Source organism: Athene cunicularia, assembly GCF_003259725.1.
Source record: "Athene cunicularia isolate RWA chromosome 10 unlocalized genomic scaffold, athCun1 chr10_part1, whole genome shotgun sequence".
In the NCBI taxonomy this organism is placed as follows: domain Eukaryota; kingdom Metazoa; phylum Chordata; class Aves; order Strigiformes; family Strigidae; genus Athene; species Athene cunicularia.
The window spans coordinates 14384580-14402026 of NW_020799112.1; the positions used below are offsets into that span (position 1 = coordinate 14384580).

At 44.6% G+C, this 17447-nt stretch overlaps 1 protein-coding gene across 1 annotated transcript in view; it reads right to left on the reverse strand.

The window, feature by feature from the left end:
- Positions 1-12715: 12715 nt before the first annotated feature.
- The window catches only part of SLCO3A1 (solute carrier organic anion transporter family member 3A1), a 123508-nt gene continuing 118776 nt past the window's right edge, over positions 12716-17447 (reverse strand). The window contains exon 10 of the transcript XR_003399151.1: positions 12716-14685. The gene's annotated coding sequence lies outside the window, so the exon portion shown is untranslated. The remainder of the gene's footprint in view (positions 14686-17447) is intronic.

Here is a 17447-nt window from a genome sequence, read left to right on the forward strand (position 1 = left end):
GTGATCAGTGAATTGAAAACACGTGGCCAAAAGCCACAGTGCACTGGGAGATGAGTCGCACGTGGATTTGCTGTCCCTGCCTGGGGGGACACAGCCTCCCATGAGGGTGGGCACAAGGCTCAGGTGGTCCCAGCCACTGCCTTTGGCTTAACTATGCTGCTACACATCAGCCAAAGCGTGCACCTTCAGGCTAACCTGAACACGCTGGATGAGAGGGTCTGCACTGGCCTCCTCACACCAGCCATGAAATAAACTGGAAATTATTATTAAAACCTAGGCTTAAGACACTATTCACCCAACAATAGTCTTTGCTCTAACTTTTGTTGCCTAACAGGTTGTGCCGATAAGTGCAATTACCCTTGGAAGTTATCAGTGATGCTGGATCTGTTTGTTTGCTGGATTTGTACTTCTCAGCTCTGGAAGAGGTGCTGATTCCATGCCTCATTCTTGGCATTGCCGGGGTCCGTGGCAGAAAGCCGTGCACAGATCTCTCCACGGGGAAATACTTCATTAATCAAGTGCTGAGAGACCTCCTCGGTACTTTTTTCCCCCTTGATGGTCAGATGTGCCATTTTCCCTTATAAAAGATGTTGCCTGCAATTCTGCACGGCGCAGGTGCATTGCACAAGCCTCAGCTGTGGCAGAGGGTCTGGCACTCAGCCTGTATCTTTTGGAAAAGGAGCAGTGTTTCCCACCAGGCCTCTGGGATCTTGTACAGATGCAGACACGGAGCTTGTCTTTTGACAAGCTTCTTCCACCTTCTGGGGTTTAACAGCTAGTGACAGTCCATTTCTCCTGGTCAGAGCCTCTGTGAATGCTGTAAGCTGTGGTATCATCTCCAGGCTTGGCTGCCCTCTCTCGCAAAGCCAAGATTAACCCATCCTTTCTCCACTTTGCTCTGTGAAAGCAGCACCCAGCAGCTGTCCACAGCTGCAAGGCACAGCTAAGTACCTGGAGTCCATACCCCCAACTGGGGCATCCCAACTCCAGCGTGGGGTACCCCAAGGTCTCGTATGAAGGCAAAATGAGACTCTCTGCCTTCTTCTCAATGGCCTTCCTGATGATGTCCAACAGTTTGCAAGATTTTTTTTTTGGCCGCCACTGCACATTGAACTAATGATATTGGAGAGCTGTCAGGAGCAAACCAACTACGCTCATTCCAAGCTCAGGGCACAGAGGTGGCTCAGACTATTTCCCCCTTGATTCATTATGGTCAGTTACACTGAAGCTCAGATTTACCGATTCACACGGATTTCTGAGATTTGTCTGAGGCTTCTCACTGTAGCGATGGCATTTGACTGCTCAGACAAGGTGAACTCTCCCCCCTCTCTCCAGCTGTGCTGCTAGCAAAGGCACGGCTGGAGGGATGCCCAGCGTGGTTGGGTATCAGAGGAGCAGATACTGCACACTGCGCTCAGCTCCTTGGGCCTCTTGCCCACCCATTCCTGCTCATGAGAATCTGAAGGCAGATTTTACACCACTTATTTTTTCAGAAAAAGCTGACATCATTGACTATAAAGGTCAAGGAGAGGAAGAAACCTCTTTGCATTAGTATCTTTAGCTGAAATCTGGGAGTTACTGGAGATAAGCCCAAGGTCCAAACTCAAGCAAGCAACCACTCCACTAGACCCTGCCAATGTAAATAACATCTCTTGCCACTGCTGTATGTCTGTGATTTGGGTCAAAGAAACCTTTTCCTGCATGCTTTCAACAACAATTTGCACAAATTTCTTTACATCCAGTGTCCAACAAGTGTTCTATGCATAAGAAAATTTGGCATGTTTCTTCCTCTGTCTCAGCAGAACCATGCATGTTTCCATCTCGAAGGAGAGAAAATCTAGATGCTATTTATGCCTCCTTATGGCTTGTTGCAACAAAGACTCTCCCTACCACCTTTCCCAGAGGGGAGAAGAGTTGCCTTCTTTTCTAAATTTAGCTTTAATGAGTGCAAAATGAATACGGTAGCAGGGGAACCTAATCTGGTTAGCAGAGCAGCAGCAGAAAGCACAAGATGTTTATGTACGGTGTTGGATTTTGATTTCCTGTGCTGAATCCACAGGAGCACTGACAGGACCAAAGGCTCCTGAATCTTCAGTTGTTTTGTAGATATACAGCTGGGTATGAATTAGGCAGGTAGTCCTTACTGCCAGTGATGACAGCAGAGCTGTATTTGGCCTTGGGCAAACACACATGCCTGCTGACTTTGCTGCTTGGATGCTGTTTATGAGGGAAGAAATAGCACAGGCTGGAATATATAAAGTTCTGTGCAAAATTATCCACTTGCCACAGCGTGCAGGTGTACTGCACTCCTAACATGTACCCTCTGGCTGTTCCTGCTATCATCTGTGCTCTCTGAGATGACAGTCCCTCGGTTGCCTTTCCCCAGCCCTGGACCTCTGTTCATTCATCTAAGTTTGAAGCAAAATTATTTGCTGCATTTATTCAACTCCGAGATCCCAAAACAACACTATCAATGGACCTCAGCTTTGCTCCAGACCCGATTCTCTGAGTCTCCACTGATAACCTTTGGTCCTGACTTGCGCTATCCTTTCCACCCTTCACAGTTCGAAAGAAGAGTGCTGCTGAACTCAGCTAAGCTGCATGGCAGTACAGATCTGCAAAATATCTAAATGGCTAGGATGTCCTATCTGACTTTTGCAGCTGGGATTTAGATAAAATGTTTTGTCCAAGGACCGAAACTACTCAACAAACCTTACAAACCCAAATTCCTTGGTGCATTGCTGAGAAGTAGCTCCACAGGCCAGAAAAAAAACCAAACCAAAAACAAATACGACACCATTGTAACCAAAGTAGCTTCACCGCCCAAAAGCACAAAGAAGAACACGTGAACACGTACAGGGATAAATTATTCAGATGCCACTGCAAGGCATTTTAAGCCAGGACTCCAACATTAGCACCTGGCACTTGTCAGAAGTGGCAGAGGATGGCTCATGATTGTAAATGATCAAGGCATTTCTTTCAGTCTCATATGAAAGCTGAAACTGTCTTCAGAAACAATAAATTCCACTAGTCATGTGCTGACACCATTACTTTCTGCAGTCCTGGGGCTGCCTTGGAGGTTTCTGGACCAAACACACATAAAGGATGTGCAGATTGAATTTCAAAAGCATCTCTGCACCCACAACTTCTAGTGACGTCATCTGAAGAGGCTGCAACGTTCTGAATCTTCTCAGAATTAGATCAGCAATCTTGTCACCTCCTTAGAGGGGTTGGTATATCCTTTAACTTTTAAAAGAATTCGGTATTAAAAGCAGAGATCTGACAATTGGAGCCTCCCTAAATACAGAAAGAAATGTAAAGACAGTAAAGACCTTCCCCTCCTCCCCCACAGTTTTGAGTAATGACAGCTCAAGAAATAACACTTGTTTGTAAATAACCCATAACCCTTTTCATCCAAAGCGATCTTAGTAGAAAATTAATCTTTTTTTTTTTTTTTTTCCCCAAGATACAGAGGGCATCAACAACACGCTTGATCAGTTTTCTCACTTGGATTTCAACCTTTTCAAGGCTGTGACCGCACATTCACAGAAGAGCTAGATAATGTTATCTTTAATTTCTCACTAATTTATATGGGCTTATTTTCAGGGGACGAAGCAGATAGATAGAAATTATTTTTATACACATTTATATTTCAGGGGATGAATGAAAACAGTAAACACCATCAATTATTTAACCGAGCACAGAGGCAGCATGTCAGTTGTGTATGAGCAAATCACTCATAAGAGCTTCAGGGTCAGTTATACCCCTATATAAGATATTTCAGCAGTATATAAATTAGTACAAAAGCATGGAGTCACATTTCAGTGCTCTCACAGTTGCCTGGCATTATGCAGCTACTGCATGTTTGTTTACCATTGTTGGGATGAGGGCTCATTTGTATGAGTGGGCATAAAGATGATGCTAGATTTGTGGCTCATAGCATTTGCAGGACAAGGAAACAGGACCTGGGAAATAAGGCATTGTTATTCCCATTTTACAGGTGAAAAGTGAAGGCCTGAGGAAGCAAGGGCAAGTGGAAGTATATAAGGGACTGAGAAGTGAATTCTGTTTTTTCAGCACATGGTTCTTGAGTCACAAAGCTCATGTCTTCTCAAGAAGCTCTACACCTCAGAAATTCAAAGAGGAGCAGGGAAACTGCAGCCTTACCCTCTCCACCTCCAACGAAACAAATGTGATTTAGAGATGCTCAGAGATAACAGGTGGCCCAGAGGTCACCAGGGAGCCAAACCCTCACATCTGTAAACCCCACGGGTGAGACCCTGGCAAGCCAAAATGGGCAAACAACAGTGAAGTGTTTGTGAAGATTTATATAAATGATGCTTTAGTGTTTTCCTTGGAGATATTTCTGACCTTTGCCATGAAAGGTCATACAAATGATATTTTTGTTTGCAAGAACAATTGTAAAAAAGCAAATGCTAAGAAATATGCATTTGACTGAAGCTTATACACCCGTGCAGAAATCTCTCTGCCGCATATAAAAGTTTCAGTCCCTCAGGAAGTGAAGTAACACAATCTAGGTAATACATTCTGCAAAACAGAAAATAGCAACGGAAGGCTGGCAAACGGCCAGATGCAATTGAAACGAACTCAAGGACTGAGATACATAATGGACAGTCTTTGAATAAGGAACATTGTCATAAAACCCAAGCCCATTCATTCATGAATAATACAGGACCAAGAGACAAGTCTGAATTTGTCATGTAAATTATTTACTGTAACTATGAAGTGGCCACCTGTCTAGGCTTGCAGCAGTGTTTGAACCAAGGCCCTTTAAATAACAAATGAAAAAATAAAGTTGCTTAAGTTAAGGAGGAACTGATTTGCTATTGCAGAGTAGCGTGCTCCTGCCCTCATACAGAGGAGGGAGTGGGGATGTGACCTCCACTGGGCTGCGCCCTCCACAGTATTAAGCTGGGGAACATCTTCGTGTGTGTGTACGTGTGCGTGTTCACTTTGTTTTGCTGGTGAGGTCAGTGATGATTTTGTCCATGGGGCCCAAGCTACCAACGGAACCCCAAGGTATCCCCAGACGGCTGAACCTACCAGCAGGATGGCCAGAAGGCAGTGGCATGGCCCACCTTCAGAGAGGATGACCTTCTCCAGGAGGGGAGTTTGGGTTTAGGCTTAGTGAGACTACAACTGTTAGTATAGAACAGTTACGAGCTCAGGGCAGAGATGTCTTGATTTGCAGAGGGACTTCCTATGTGGGATGGACGGCGGCTCCACGGGACCCATCTGCCAAAGCCAGTCTGACTTCACACTGATGAGACAACAGCTCTTAGAGACACAACACATTCATGTCCAGCCAATAGCAATTGTTAAAAATGGAATAAAAACTGCACTGAAAGAAGTCTAGAAGACATTTCTAAGGATTCTGGATGCACCCTTACATGCCTACCCCAGACTGTTCCCACCATCTCACCTCAGCCAGCTCATAGCTATTTGCAGCTCCGTTCAAACCTGAGGGAGACGAGCTGCTCAGGATTTCAACATGGTGATGGGTTGGTTTTTTGTTTGGGTTTTTAAGCTGTTGCTCTACAGAGTGCTTCCAAAAAACCCCTGCAGATCTATAATAAACAAGAGCTACTTTTGAAAGCCACTCAGCATACTTGTTTAAATAACCTCTCTCACTCTCCAATTGTCTTGGGTTTTTTCTGTTGTTTTTTTTTATTTTTTTTTTTCAGGATTGTCATAGAAAAGAAAATATTGATGAGTTAGTGGTATGTCAGGGAGTATAGATGAGAGTGAAGTAATTTACTCTGTTCTTGAAAGCATTTGTTTTTGACCTATTTCTCCTGTGGGTGTAGGCACAGTGCCTCTCTGTTCCTTCATGTCAATTTGGACGTTGGGAAGAGCCTCCTGCAGTAGAGGTGGTGCAGAGAGAGATGGTTAATGCGGCACTGCCTGGGACTAGAGGAGTGTGTCACGTTCAGTGCATCCTGAGAAAGCAGACAGACATCTTGCAGCAGGGAAGTCAATAGGTTGTTTAGTTATACTGAGCTTCTAGAAGGCAAACTCATTTTCACCTCTCTATTAAAGGAAAGGTCTTGGATATCGGTGCATTAGATCTTAAGAATGTCCCATCAAAACACAGGCTGCTGTAAAGGTTGTTACCTTTCAAGAGAAATGTCTTACTGAAATCAGCAAGGTCTTTGCTCTTTCCCTCATATGAGAAGCGTGATGAATGAAAGCAGGCCATAGGTTCTTTGACTGTTTTCCCCAGAAATAACCCAAAGCTTTTCTTCCTGGTGCATTCCAGCTTGCTCTGCACTTAACTAGAAAACTGGAAAAGAGATAAAAGGTGAATGATGCCAGGCCAGGCTGTCTGAGTTTTAACCATCAAAAGGCTTCTTCAGCAGAAGATGAAAAATCCAAGTCAGCACACATGATGTGGATCGAGAGCTAACTACAAACTTCTAGAAGGTATACTGTTGAAGACTTTCTTCTGGATATTTTTTCCTGCCCTTGCTGAAACACTCAGCTTTATCCCCAACCAACACAACTGTCCTTTCCATATATCTCTGGCAATTACTCCATTCACACTGGAAGGCAGCATTGCCTGTAGAATAGTTTTGATTGTAGCAATATATTAACTAAAAATACTAATTAACTGATGCACCCTTTTATTGTCTCACATTTCCACTACCATACGGCCTGCTGTGCTCTAACAATATTTTAAAATTCTAACTTGTTTTGTCTTCCCTGGCTTTTAAATACCCTTGCATCCCCATTTGCAGCTTTGTATGGGGATACACACGCAAAAAACAAATAAACATGCATCTGGCATACACCTTCACCTTCTCCTGAATGCAGCCCCCAAAAGGCTGCTGCTGTACTTGTTTCTAAAGCCTTAACCCGAGTGATGACAACATTTAAATACAGCTACAGCTGGGGAGATAATTCCAGTGATGGCAACAACAGAGCAGGGGGAAGAGGGGCATAAAAGGGAACCAGCTCAAATAATATTTGCTGAAAAGACAATCCTAAATGTTATTAACCTGATTCTCCTCTGCCATCAAAATTGCACTGCGGTGTCCCTGGTTCAGTGAGAATCAGACCCCGAAAGGTAACAAAATCCTTTCTGTTAACAAGCCCATAAACTAATGGCACTTGAAAAACGCAGCACACCAGGCTTTATGACCCGCAGTGAAAAAAGATTAGACGTGATGCAAGGGCAAAGAGAGTCCCCTCGAACCTCATCTTCGGCTGCAAAGTGTGTTCTTGTGATGAGCAGGCTTTGGTACGCAGCTCAGTACCCCCTTCTGCATCTCCACAAGCATTTGTGGCTCAGCAGCATGTTTACATTATTAAAAAAATATATTAAAAAAAATCAAATACCTTTTTGTTCAAATGTCATTTCAACAAAGGCTGGGCTGTGTTCTGCCTTCTGGATTCATTCAGAAGTCTAGACATCTTTCAAGTTGCTCTGCTCCTTTCCAGAGGGATGTTGTGCGTGGATGTTAGTACTGGATGAGCACTGATTTCAGTGGGGAATGAGTACATGTTCGGAATGGAGAAGATACGCTTTGTATCCACCCAAGGCTCGCAGGAGAGAGGTCTCCATGATTTCAGGTAAATGCATTCCTAATTAATCTAAAGGGAAGGATAGCATTCAGTGTCCTCTAAGGGCTGCCATGACAACATCCTCTTATCAATCATTCATACCATCAGTTCAGCAGTCCCTTTCTTCTTGCACATGAAGAAAGTGCTCGAGAGATAACAAATTCAATCCCAGAAACCATCTCCAAGAGTAAAGCAGGATGAGAATCCACTTTAGCCTGAGCATTCGCTCACCTTCTGAATTTCTGGTTGCTAGATCTGTCAATTTTCTGCACTTGCCCACTGGAAACAGCCTGAGGACCCCTGTTCATTTTGCACAGGCCATCCTGCAGCCTTTAGGGGCATGTTCTCTCCTCACTGCCATCTTGAGTCCACCTGAGAAGAAGATAGAAGTCACTATCCCCTTTTCTCTCCCCTGTCTCAGTAGAAAATTTCATAACTTGCTGTATATTGAGACCATTTTTATTCTTTCTGGTCATCTCCTAGAGATGAAAATGGAACCTCTGCTGAGCATCATCATTCCAGCCTCAAGGCTTTTAATGAAAACCTGACTATCTAAGGCCAGGGAGGTGACTAATGGACTAAACAACCTGAGAGGTGGAGGAATGGCTCTGCTGAAAAGCACTGTGGCAGCCACCAAGGTCCATGTGCTGAGCTAATGTTCACAACAGACAGAGCGCCCCATGGACCTCAGACAGCGAACAAACTCCCCTAATCTGCACTTTGTCCCCTTCAAACAGTTTTCCCCTACCTAACAAGGCCAGTGAAAACAGACTTCTGCAGCTGCTCTTCACCTTCATGGATTTCCACCTCTAAAATAAGCCTCTCCTCCTACTGAGACCTCTGCATTCTGAAAAATATAGGCTATAGCTCTTTGCAGCCCGTTGGACACGAGCAAGCTCTGCCCCTGAATATGGTGCTCCCAGTCTGAGGGTGAGCCCAGCTCAGGCATTGCACTGGCGGGACAGTGCTGGCAGCATCTTCCCATCCCCTGCTGGGAACACCAGGGGAAGATGCAAATTTGCAAAAGAGCAGACATGAAGCCAATTTTAAAATGAATGTTGGCCTCTTAACAAGGAAAATGCACCATTTGCTTTGATTTTTAAATACATTAGTTCTTCTCTCAAAGACTGGATCAATGGAAAAAGGAAACTGAGTGATGGATAATCCTTCACTTGCTTAGGAGAAGAATTTATCCTCATGCTGTCTGGCAAGAGCATGGCCTGCTGTTGGGTGACTGTATGCTCTTGCATTTCCCTCCCAGCAGCTGTGTCTGCTCCCATGTCCCACGTAACCCCCAGGCTGGTCACGTACTAGAAGTATTTACCAGTGGGGTCTGGAGTGGTGAGAAGCATCTGTGAAAAATTCCATAAGGTCTATACGCACTGGTATTTCAAAATAGAACAAAATATTGAATTTCAAAATTTCCACAGATGTGTAGTGTTAAGCAGATAAGATTGCTTAAAGGCAATCAAAACATTTCATTTTGATAAAAGTCCAAATACCCTATTTTATATGCCGATAGAATTCAAGCTGCAGTTCCCCAAAGAAAACTCTAAATGATCCAATTCCAACAAGACACTGCGCGCTCATCAGATCTCACTTGAGCGAAATGCCACTGAAGTGGAGATATTCCCACAAAAAGTCATAATTTTGAGGAAATGACATTTTTTTTCCTCATGAAGAATATTCTGACTGGCTGTAGTTAGCAGTTTGTTTTTGCACTTTGCCTGCACAACTCAAAAGCATTTGTGTGGAAGGACAAGTGCCACGTCATGATGGAGGTGAGATCCACCACATTACAGAGGAGATACCTGCCAGGGACTGAGATTCCTCCTTGTGCTGCTGAAAGTTGACTCATAATAACCAAGGTAGGTCTTGATGTGCAACACCTCTTCCAAGCAGGCTGAAAAGATTAGTCATTTTTCCCTCTATCCCTCATTTATCAGCCTCCATCTGGTTATCTTTTGTATAGATCACAGGCACTTCTGTAGTCAGAGTTTGCAGAACACTTGTGTCAGTTATGGCTCATTCGGTGTCAGGGACTGGAGGAACTCCTGCAGCACAGCTCACAGATAACAGCATCACTTGGGAAGGCGTCAAGCACTTTCCTTCTGCCCTGTACAAAAGCAGCCTTACACCGGGTGCCTGCGTTTACTGAGCTCCACGTGCACGTCTCCCTGCTACTTGCATGACATAGAATGCCCTTTGCCATACAGAAAGCAGTGAGCCCATTTGGGAGCAATGAATGGGGAGGAATTTAGCTCACTTACAGAAGCAGCGATGGCCAATAGTACCACAATAATGAAACAGTAGGTAGCCTGGCAGCATTTTGAAGGCCTCTAGGTACCTGCAAAACGCACATGTGCCTAAGACCTTTGTCTCAGCATCCGAGGTACAGGTACACGATTCAGCACATGGCTGTTGGGTACACACCTGCTGTTTAAAAGTAGAATTTGGAAGGGAAAACCTTCAGGCTCCTAGACTGCTCGAAGTACATGTCTGATCTCATTACCTCCTACTAGTCACGTGAGCCAGGATCTGTCCCTACAGAGCTGAGAGACAGCAGGAGGTACAAATGGAAAATGTGTGGATCAGCAGGCAGCTGCCTCTTGCAGAACAACCCCTTTCTCCTGGTAATGAGATCTCTATGGATTTGCAGCGAGGAGACAGTGTGGTTCAGGGCTGCTTAGGGTCAGTCAGCACACAAACTACAAACAGCTCTCTGAAGACAGGCAGTTCCTAGACTTGCAAGGCACAAACCCATGCTCCTGCCTGGCCCACATTTGCCACAAGATCAATAGGAAACCAGAAACAAGGGATAAATACTTAATTTTGCTCTGCCATGAATAACATGGGATCAGTCCATCTTCCCCAACTGGCTGAGCAGGGCTCTTCAAACAAGGTTGGTGGTACAAGAGTTCATAATTCCAATGGCCCGTTTTATCCTTCCAGTATTCTCCACTCCTGACCACCAGATCTCTAAGTGATGTTTATTCCAGTAAGCACACATCCTAGGGCATGCTCTAGTTGCAAGTACAGGAACACCAGAATACAAAACCAAACCAAGTTATTTTAAGCCCAAACAACTACTTCATGCCATCCAGGCAGCTCAGAAGCACCATGAAGATCAGCAGAGGCTTCAAGATCTGAGCAAACTTGGTGCAGAGCTAAAACCTTCGGCTAAGCACAGATACACAACAACCTTCTCAGCTTGGAGCACCCCAGACCTCATCACCAATTGCTGCCTTAGACCAAGCCCAGGCTCAGAAGACCACAAGCAGACTAGCTTTAGGAAGGCTGCCAGGATCGCACCCTTCATGCGACAGGCAGCATGACAGCAAGACTTACCCAAGGCCTAGAGACAGCAAGGAGGAGATGCATCAGAGAGGGCTGAAGGAGGCAGGTAAACTTATGTTGTTAATGTGACACATCTGTGAGTCCTATCTAATTAAAGCAGGGCTCACCGCACAGCCACACACAGCCTTGCTGCTAATTAGGGAGGGCTGAACACCGACACATTAACCTCTCCGTCTCGAAACATTAACTTTACCAGGTGTAATATCTTCTAGGTGACATAAAGGTTAATAATCTGCATCCACAACAGAATCCAGCTCAGTAAACACCCAATTAACTGGGTTCTGTCAGAAGCAGCAGCAAAATGCAAGGTCTAGGACAGCTGAAGGGAGGCCCCGAAAAGCTGGGTGTGATGTGTGCTGGTGTGCACACCCACTGCGGGGACAGCCGGGGATCCCTACGGAACGGCCAGTGGAGCGTGCAGGAGTGATGCCTTCAGAGGGACTCTGTGCAGGCTCCAACACCAGCAGTAGCTTGGCTGAGGGAAAGCAATAAAATGAAATAAATAAAAGATTCTTTGCTGCTGACATTTAGCAAAACATTTTTTCCAGCCTCCCTCCCTCCCTCCTTCTGAACCGTTCTCCAAAGCTTCTGTTGTTTGAAAGTGAATTCAAAGCAACAGTAGTTGGATTCAAGTTGTATGCAGTAAAATGGAAGGGTTTTTATCCTAACTTTTAATCGTTGATTTGCCCTCTGCCTTCCAAGAAGAGAGAACTGGAACATGGAAGGATAAAAAAAACGGAACAAACAAGGAATAACTGAATATTCAACACAGTTTGAATGTAATTGCCTCATTTAGCATCATTTTGTAGAAGCTCAGGAGAAAATGATTCTTTTCATACAACAGATTTGAAACCTTTAAAAATAATGGGTCAAATAAGTGCTTGCTTTTATTTTGACCAAAGCAGCAGCTAGAACAAGTGGAAATGGATACCATCACATTCTCACAAATGTGCCACTCTGCTGCCCCGACCCCACGGCACTGGGCGCTTTGATGGAGATGAAGGGAGAAGCCTCTGCAGCTCTTGGAGCAAAAACAGCTGCAGGGGCTCAGGGTGCTTTGCAGGGCTCTGCCACTTCACTGAGCTGTTGCTATTTTAGCTAAAAGCTCTTTTTTTTTTTTTTTCCCCTCCACAGCTGAACTGAGACAAAGAGTGTCAGACACATTCGTCAACAACGAGACATCCAGCATTTTTGCTAACTGCTCAACTCATGCTCCCTCTGAGGTCCTTCTCATCTTACTGTCCTCCAGGTGTTGAAGTTCCATCTAGGATGTCCTCATTCTCCCTCTCCTTTTCTAGAAGCATTAATTGAACTTCATCTATCCCCTTCCAAAAACCCCCCTTACCTTCTCTGCCACAACTACTTCTTCCCCGGGACCTCTCGTCTGAAGGCACTCCATACGCACGGGAACATGTTCAGCCCCACTGCCATTTCTAGCAAACTTTCAACCTCAGCATCAGATCTCCAACCCAAAGTCTCAACTCTGCTTTAACTGAAACTGAATACTTTCTGGGAGAGACAGAGTACCAGCCCAGCCAGTCAAGCTGGCAGAACCAAAGAGATCATCCAGTGAGACAGAAGAAGAATGAAAATAGTGTTTTTAATATCATTTACAGCAAACTTACAGTATGTATTTCACATCACATATTTCTAAACTGCTCATCTGGAAAATATAAGCTGCAAAAATACAGAACACAGTACTCAAAATATATCGAGCATGTGGTTTCTCTTTCTTTTTTTTTTTTTTTTTTTTTTTTTCCCCTTTTTTTTTTTAAAATCAATCGTACAGTGAAACATTTCCTTTTTCAAACCAGGTTTTGGTTTATTTTGGAAGTGCTGTTAAGCATCTGCAAAATTACCAGCAGTCAAGCCTGCACACTTCAAAGACCTTTCCGAGGACCACTTTCCCTTGGGCACTGTAGGAAAAGACCAACCTACAGCCCCAGGCAGGGTAGAGGTACCTAGGCTCATCCAGGTGCCATGCACGCTGCTACAGACCATCTGTGGAGATGTCCTTCTTCACATACAAACACCCACAAATGCTGCTCTGCCCAGGTGACTATGAAGAACATGAGTGACATGAGGGACAAACATCACTGACTGGTCTGGTACAGAGGCAGGTGGATACTCCTCCAATATTGTGAGCTCTGTGGGGGAGTTTCGAGCCATAGGTGTGACAAACTGCATGGGGTGGTCTTGTTCCTCCAAAAAGACAATCAACATGGAAGCGCCCTCCACACACCAATGGAAGATTACATCCACACACCAGCCACAAACACTTGCCGGAGAATTCCTGAGCTTCTCTAAACTGGAGAAAATTCTCACCAAGAGCCTAGTTAAGAGGTGTATCAGGATTGGGAGGGCACGTGGCAGACCGGTCTCCCTGAAATGTGTTAATTCTGTTATTACACCATGGAGAAACATGAGGATGGAGAAAGGAGTGAGTTAAGGAACAAAGTTAAGTTCCTAATATTCTTATTAGCCAAAAAAAAAAAAAAGCCCCTCAATGTGTGTCAGAGCCACAGAAGGGCCAGCTGGTTGATTTAAGAACAGGAGAAGTTCTTTCCCAATCTGCTTTGAATTTTAAGCTCTCAAGTTTGCTGCTGCTAAGGGATCTCAAGGGTGGAGAATAACCAGGTTTCACAGGCAAGGCATATGCTCCTGATCAACCTCTGCATCAGGAAAACAAGCAAAGATAAACCAGCCAAACTAAAACTTTGCTCTCCCTCCATCATGAGTGAAGCATGGCCAAGGACTGGCTGGGCAACACTGTCGCTTCTGCTTACAGATCATGTCAAGTCAAGAGCTGCTCTCCTGCATATTTAAGCTGCCTCCACTCTGGCTGGTTTTCATATGGTGCCTGTGTCTCATCTATACAGGGCGAAGGGAATTTTAAGAGTTTCTTATTGCAAACATTTCCCATCTAATGCTATTTATGCATTTCTAGCTCACACAGCCACAAAGGTCCCCACGCCTGGAATGTGATATAAGTACATACAGCAGGGAAAAGAAAGTATTTCTGCAGACTGCATTTGACTTGTATCAAAATCCTAACAAACACCACATTTATTGTACTTTATTTACACGGTAGTCATGTATAATATAATACAATACAGCGTTCCATTTGCAGTGGTAGGCACTATGGGTTTTAAAAGGTCACAGCTGTTCCCCTGCTCCCCTCCCCACCCCTCCTCCCCACAGACGTGGTACCAAAGCAAACCGAAAGCTCCCTTCCGCAGGATCCCAGCGCTGCTGCAGAATTCCACTGCACCCTGCTCTGAGATGGCTCCTTCTCAACTGTAGATGATGGGAGCTGCTTTCATGTGCTAATATGGAGACTCCTAAACTTTGGTGGTCACAGACCGCTGGCAACCCCTGACATTTGTCAGGGACAGTTATGCATAGCCTCATCACCATGCTTTGCACTGGAAACATCGTGAAGGCAATGTGGGGCTGCAGACAGGCTACAGACCTCTGAGCACAGCTTATAGGACACCTGCAATCAACAGAGCACAGTTTTAGTCCCACTGCGCGTAAGACTTTAGGAAAATGGCTGATGAGTCTGATGAGTCTTCAAGAGGGATCGTCATCCTCCAGTCAGGCAGAAAGCATCACGGGCGAAGAACAGGGGTCACTTCTTCCTTTCAAGTTCACACAGTTAAGAGTTGTGAGGCACCAAAAACATAGCACTGAGATGCAGTTTACATTGAGGGGTAAATGCACTGACATTTGTGCGATGCCACACTGCAAAGGAAAAGGGTTTTGAAGAGCTCAGATATACGTGGCAGGGAAAGATGCCTTTTGCTGTCCTACTAACTGGCAATTCAGTTGGGAAGAACCAAGATATGTTAGGCCATATGCGACTCTCTGTTTCCCAAGAGATTTTTGCTTCAGATCCAAGAGCTGTGCAAACATCGCAAATAAAATTTGCACCACCTGCTTCACCTTAATAGCAATTTGGTTTTGTCTGGGTTCATACCTTTCTCATGTTTGCTCTCAGTAATTACTCAAATGAATGCATTAACTGGTAGGAACACTGGGAGAGGCAGAGAATTTCAAGCATCTGTGAGAGAATATTCCTGGAAAGTGGAGTGTGAGTTGGAAGCCAGCACTTTGGCTGTCCTGGAGCAGTGTACGTCCAGTGGAGCTCTGCCCACTGGCATTGAGCAAGGATCCACTTACTCAATTCCTAATCACATACTTTTGAACTGAATATTTGTACTGATGAGAAAATTCCAGCCCAGGCAACTCAGGGAGCAGAAATATCCTCCATGATTTTTATGTCCAGTCAGAACAAACCGACATGTATGAATTATAAGAAAGCTTTTCCAAACCCCTCCAGACCACAGATGATATGCAGAAATGACCTTGCATTAAATACACTGGGGGCATTTTCTTCGTCTTCTCAGCAATTCACAAGGAAGAAATAAAAGGGAAAATTCATTTATGAAGTTGCTATAAATTATTTGCTGAGTTGGACTTGACAAGTTTCTTATTGCTTTCTGCCATTTGCAGACACCAACTTCGTGTAGAACAAGCCCAGCACTACAAACTGTCAGGGTATTGCTAATCTTTTCCTTCCTAGGATGTGACACTCTGCCACACTTAATTTGAAGGAAGTGAGGGAAACATCACAAACTCACAGTATCCCAAAGGCCCCATCCCTGGAGTCACTCCATTCATCAAACAAAGAGAGACTGAAGCAACGTTTTGACAAGCCACACAGCATATACACTACGTACATCCCGTGGTCCCACTCTTGAAGCCATCTAAAGGGATTCCTCTGTCCATGTGGCTTCTCCTGAATCCCCGGTGTGTCCTTTCAGGACTGAGGGGTGCTCATAGCCAAGCAGCTGTGCCAAGACTGGAGCTGAAAGAAAAGCGGTCCATGCTCATATTCTGTGAGCAGACAGAGCCTCCTTCTGCTCCACAGGATTAAGGGAACAGACAATGGCCAAAGATTTTACTTGGCATCACTAGTTAATAAAGAAGTACCTAATGTCGAAGAACTGCTGAAAGGCCATTTTTCAGCGAAGCAATTGTATTAAGACTCGCATTGCTAGAAATGTCAATGGAATGATAGAAAACATAATTTGCAGCCTAGAAGTAATAGATTTAGTGTATAAAAGCAGAACAAATGATAATATTTTGAGCATATGTAATACTAAGTGAGACCTGCTGGCATCCTAGGCAAATTTAAATGCCACTCAATAACTCTGAACACCTCGTATTGACTTGGTAGAGCCGAGCTGTGCTTAGCCATCGGGGGAAGGAAGAACTGTGCCTGGAGAAAGGAAGCTGATGGTCAGCTTGGAAGAAATACCCATGAACTGTAGGTCTCAGGAAGGTCTATCTAACTGTAGGACAGCACTGAAGGGTGGACAATCTATTCAGGGACTCTGGGAGGCTCAGCCACAATGCCCTGGTTGTTCCTTTCCTCCCTGGATCAATCTCAACTACCAGGTCACCAAAGCTCAGCCTGGCTCATACCAAAGGCTCCCATCGCATCATTGCCTGTCTTAATAAACTGCTGCCTACATTCACACCAATTGTATCCTGGCTGCCCTGTAGGGACAGGAGGGTGTCATGTTGGAAGGAAAGGAGAATATTCACAGTCTCCTAGAGTTGCTGCCAACCAAAAAGGCACGTCACAGCAGCAGCATGGGCTGTTGGGAGAGGTGAACTCAGATCTAGGTAAGAAAAGCAAAAACTCCTAATGCAAGTGGGAACAGGTCAGTATTACTGCTCATACTCAGGGGCACTCTGCCCTGTGCATGGAGAACCTGTAAACTTTCCAGGCATTAAGCAGATCTAGAGAGATCAACAACAAACCCGCCTCTGTCTGCAAAGATAGTTCACATGAAATGATGGGGATAGATGAGCGTGGCTGTGTCTAAAGGCAGAATAGGAATAAGTCTGGAAATCCCTGTGAATAAAGGAACAAAGCTGTTAGCACATCAGCCCAGTGAAGCATTTGCCTATGTCCTTAATACTGACCATTCCCCATGTCACCTGCCAAGAATAAAACAAACTTCACATCAAGACTGTTCAAGTTTTAAGAAAATTCTGAGCCCAACACACCCAGCTGTGAGAAACTCTCACATGGCAGCAAACTGCCACAGCTGATTTGGGGTCTAAAGCTTCACAGTTCTGGTAGCTTTCAGGTTGTCTTGGGTTTGCTGCAGAGTGAAACTGCTGGTCATGAGATGGAGTTGCCTTTCTGTCTCCCAGGACCTCATTTACTGAGAAAAAATACGTGTCTGACTGAGACACAAAGGTAAACCTGAAGTATACTACCTCTAACAGCAATGTGATGAATATAAAACTCTGATAGGGATAGGAGGGACTCCAAATCTCATTCAGTCCCTTAATTCTTTAATTTGTTTTTTCAAGAAAAAAATGCCAATGCATCTCAGCCATTTGGAAATACTCCAATCACTTTCCAAATGTCTGCAGACCATCAGTTCAATTCTGAAGCCTTCTGAAGCATAGCTAACTCAGCTCAC